This window comes from Sebastes umbrosus, unplaced genomic scaffold (genome assembly GCF_015220745.1).
Source record: "Sebastes umbrosus isolate fSebUmb1 unplaced genomic scaffold, fSebUmb1.pri scaffold_72_arrow_ctg1, whole genome shotgun sequence".
Classification (NCBI taxonomy): Eukaryota; Metazoa; Chordata; class Actinopteri; order Perciformes; family Sebastidae; genus Sebastes; species Sebastes umbrosus.
The window spans coordinates 157501-162409 of record NW_023618536.1 but is presented as its reverse complement, the minus strand read 5'-3'; positions in this window follow the sequence as shown (position 1 = coordinate 162409).

Below are 4909 nucleotides of genomic sequence, written 5' to 3'. Positions count from 1 at the left end.
GGTGGTTGTGTAGATCTGAAGTTCCTGTACCCACACCTTTGTAAACTGGACATTGGGCCTCCATAAAGATTAATGAAAATAGTTGACAGGTGTAGGAACTAACGGCAAACAGGTATGTGCCAATATCAATAATATCAGTGGGTAGCGAGCTGTCAAGTTCCTCCTCATTTCCTAAGATTGTATATCATTAAACTAACTTCAATTCTGTAACACATCCGCTCATTTGCCTTCCGTCAGCTTCTCTTATATATATGCTTTATACCTTTCTGATGATGACGATTGGACAGATGACAGATGAATAGACCGGTGACAGATAATGACAGCTACCATAGCCTACATACGCGTCCTCCAAAAAAAGGCGCCGCCATCCCAGGATGCTCCGTGATTCCCATTCCCATTCCCAGCTAAACTCTTGGTAGCAAGCCACCAAGTTAGCCTGAGCGAGGGCGCTCTGCTAACTGTGAAGACAGGACGCGAGACAAAGACTAACGCTACAGTGAGATGGGAGCGAGGACAGTCTCTTCACTGCCACAGTACATTGTCAATATTAGCCAACCCCAAGCGACACACTCTTGTTAGGACATCACTAAATTAGTTTAAGCGAAGCGCTCTGCTAACCGTGAAAAAACAGTAATGTGCTAACATGTTAACGCTTTAGAAACATATATACACACTATCAACATCATCTAATCCTGTTAGCGCTGCTGTTATTCAATCCCACCGACAGATATTGACAGGTGACGATGGTCCTTTATCACGCCGGTGATGACCGAGGAGAGGAGCGTCCACGAGTCCTGGTGATGACCGAGAAGAGGAGCGTCCACGAGTCTGGTGATGACCAAGGAGATGGAGCGTCCACGAGTCTATTGATTGACCGAGGAGAGGAGCGTCCAGAGTCTGGAGAATGACGAGGAGAGGAGCGTCCACGAGTTCTGGTGATGACCGAGGAGAGGAGCGTCCACGAGTCTGGTGATGACCGAGGAGAGGAGCGTCCACGATGTCTATTGATGACCGAGGAGAGGAGCGTACCACGAGTCTATGATGACCGCGGAGAGGAGCGTCCACGAGTCTATTGATGACCGAGGAGAGGAGCGTCCACAAGTCTGGTGATGACCGAGGAGAGGAGCGTCCACGAGTCTGGTGTATGACCGAGGATGAGGAGCGTCACGAGTCTGTGTGATGGACCGAGGAGAGGAAGGCGTACACGAGTCTGGTGCATTGACCGAGGAGAGGAGCGTACACGAGTCCGGGGCTCGAAGGGCTGAACGGCAAACACACCATTCAGCCCTTGAGAGGGGACGCTTGTTGCAGCCTTTGGAGGGTGACTAATCCGCAACTTCAACCGGTTGTGATCACAAGGCTACAAGCGTAGATAATTTAGCTTAAACTAATGCTGAGCCACCGTAGTTAACCTGCATCAATGACAAGATGATGACAGCGGTATTCATAGCCGTCCGGGGTCATCCGAGGTCACATATGACTTAGTTGATATAAATACGCAGACCTGCATGTTAAAAGCTTCTGGAGGTCGGTGAGGATCAAATAAAAACTGATGTAGATCTTAGAGTGTGATTGATCATGATTGGTTCTAGTTTTTATTCTTCTCCATCACACAGATAATCAACACTGAGGGCTGAGGCCGATCAATCAATTGACTTGAAATCTGATCAGATGATTCAGAAAATGTTCAATGATTTAATTTTGTGTCTCTGACCTTCTAAAGATTTCTATCATGGAGATGTTTCTGTTGTGGGTTCTGATCAGCTGCTTCACCTTTCCTCTCAGAGAAACAAGAAAGAGGACGTGAGGAGAGGAGGAGAAGAGGAGGAGGACGAAAGAGGAGGAGAGGAGGAGAAGAAGAGGATGAGGAGAAGACGAGGAGTAGAAGAGGAGAAGAAGAATAGAAGAAGAGTAGAAGAGGAGTAGAAGAATAAGAAGAAAGAGGAGGAGGAGGAGGAGGAGAGAGGAGGAGGAGGAGAGGAGAAGGAGAAGGAGAAGGAGAAGGAGAAGAAGGAAGAAAGAGGGGGAGGAGGAAGAGGAGGAGGAGAAGGAGAAGAAGAAGAAGAAGAAGAAGAAAGAGGAGGAGGAGGAAGAGGAAGAGGAGCAGGAGGAGAAGAGAGAAGAAGGAGAAGAGAGAAGAAGAAGAAGAAAGAGGAGGAGGAGGAGAAGAAGAAAAAGAAGAAGAAAAAGAAAGAGAAGGAGAAGGAGAAGGAGAAGGAGAAGAAGAAGAAGAAGGAGAAGAAGAAGAAGAAGAAAGAGGAGGAGGAGGACGAGGAGGAGGAGAAGGAGAGGAAGAAGAAGAAAGAGGAGGAGGAGGAGGAGAAGGAGAAGGAGAAGAAGAAGAAGAAGAAGAAGAAGAAAGGAGGAGGAGGAGAAGAAGAAGAAGAAGAAGAAAGAGGAGGAGGAGGAGGAGAAGAAGAAAAAGAAGAAGAAAAAGAAGAAGAAAAAAGAAAGAGAAGGAGAAGGAGAAGAAGAAGAAGAAGAAGAAGAAAGAGGGGGAGGAGGAAGAGGAGGAGGAGGAGGAGAAGGAGAAGAAGAAGAAGAAGAAGAAGAAGAAAGAGGAGGAGGAGGAGGAGAAGAAGAAGAAGAAGAAGAAGAAAGAGGAGGAGGAGAAGGAGAAGAAGAAGAAGAAGAAGAAGAAGAAGAAAGAGGGGGAGGAGGAAGAGGAGGAGGAGAAGGAGAAGAAGAAGAAGAAGAAGAAGAAGAAGAAAGAGGAGGAGGAGAAGGAGAAGGAGAAGAAGAGGAGGAGAAGGAGAAGAAGAGGAGGAGGAGAAGGAGAAGAAGAGGAGGAGAAAAGGAGGAGGAGGAGAAGGAGAAGGAGAAGAAGAGGAGGAGGAGGAGAAGAAGAAGAAGAAGAGGAGGAGGAGGAGGAGAAGAAGAAAAAGAAGAAGAAAAAGAAGAAGAAAAAGAAGAAGAAAGAGAAAGAGAAAGAGAAAGAGAAGGAGAAGGAGAAGGAGAAGGAGGAGGAGCAGGAGAAGAAGAAGAAGAAGAAGAGAAGAGGGGGAGGAGGAAGAGAGGAGGAGAAGGAGAAGAAGAAGAAGAAGAGAGAGAAGAAGAAAGAGAAAGAGAAGGAGAAGGAGAAGGAGGAGGAGAAGAAAGAGGAGGATGAGGAGAAGAAAAAGAAAGTGTCAGACTACAAAAACAATTACTGACAATATCAGCTGGCCAAAAACAAACTAGGGTGTTAGGGTTGAGGGGTGAGGGTTACGGCTAGAGTTGGGTGTTGTGGAGGGTTGGGGTTGGTGTTAGGGTTGAGGGGTGAAGGTTGGGTGAGTTGGGTGTTGTGGAGGGTTAACGTTGGGGTTAGGGTTGGGGTTGGGTGTTGTGGAGGGTTGGGGTTGGTGTTAGGGTTGAGGGGTGAGGGTTGATGTTAGAGTTGGGTGTTGTGGAGGGTTTAACGTTGGGTGTAGGGTTAGAGTTGGGTGTTGTGGAGGGTTGGGGTTGGTGTTAGGGTTGAGGGGTGAGGGTTAGGGTTAGAGTTGGGTGTTGTGGAGGGTTAACGTTGGGGTTAGGGTTGGGGTTTGGGTGTTTGTGGAGGGTTGGGGTTGGTGTTAGGGTTGAGGGGTGAGGGTTGGGTGTTAGAGTTTGGGTGTTGTGGAGGGTTAGCGTTGGGGTTAGGGTTAGAGTTGGGTGTTGTGGAGGGTTGGGGTTGGTGTTAGGGTTGAGGGGTGAGGGTAGGGTTAGGGTTGGGTGTTGTGGAGGGTTACGTTGGGGGTTAGGGTTGGGGTTGGTGTTGTGGAGGGTTGGGGTTGGTGTTAGGGTTGAGGGTGAGGGTTGGGTGTTAGAGTTGGGTGTTGTGGAGGGTTAACGTTGGGGTTAGGGTTGGGTGTTGTGGAGGGTTGGGGTTGGTGTTAGGGTTGAGGGGTGAGGGTTGGATGTTAGAGTTGGGTGTTGTGGAGGGTTAGCGTTGGGGTTAGGGTTGGGGTTGGGTGTTGTGGAGGGTTGGGGTTGGTGTTGGGGTTGAGGGGTGAGGGTTAGGGTTAGAGTTGGGTGTTGTGGAGGGTTAGCGTTGGGGTTAGGGTTGGGGTTGGGTGTTGTGGTGGGTTGTGGTTGGGGGTTAGGGTTGAGGGGTGAGGGTTGGATGTTAGAGTTGGGTGTTGTGGAGGGTTGGGGTTGGTGTTAGGGTTGAGGGGTGAGGGTTGGGGTTAGGGTTGGGTGTTGTGGAGGGTTTGGGGTTGGTGTTAGGGTTGAGGGGTGAGGGTTAGGGTTAGAGTTGGGTGTTGTGGAGGGTTGGGGTTGTGTTAGGGTTTGAGGGGTGAGGGTTGGGTGTTAGAGTTGGGTGTTGTGGAGGGTTTGGGGTTGGGGTTAGGGTTGGGGTTGGGTGTTAGTGGAGGGTTTGGGGTTGGTGTTAGGGTTGAGGGGTGAGGGTTGGGTGTTAGAGTTGGGTGTTGTGGAGGGTTAACGTTGGGGTTAGGGTTGGGGTTGGGTGTTGTGGAGGGTTGGGGTTGGTGTTAGGGTTGAGGGGTGAGGGTTGGGTGTTAGAGTTGGTGTTGTGGAGGGTTAACGTTGGGGTTAGGGTTGGGGTTGGGTGTTGTGGAGGGTTGGGGTTGGTGTTAGGGTTGAGGGGTGAGGGTTGGGTGTTAGAGTTGGGTGTTGTGGAGGGTTAACTTTGGGGTTAGGGTTGGGTGTTGTGGAGGGTTGGGGTTGGGTGTTGTGGAGGGTTGGGGTTGGTGTTAGGGTTGAGGGGTGAGGGTTGGTGTTAGAGTTGGGTGTTGTGGAGGGTTAGCGTTGGGGTTAGGGTTAGGGTTGAGTGTTGTGGAGGGTTGGGGTTGGTGTTAGGGTTGAGGGGTGAGGGTTGGGTGTTAGAGTTGGGTGTTGTGGAGGGTTAGCGTTGGGGTTAGGGTTGGGTGTTGTGGAGGGTTGGGGTTGGGTGTTGTGGAGGGTTGGGGTTGATGTTAGGGTTGAGGGG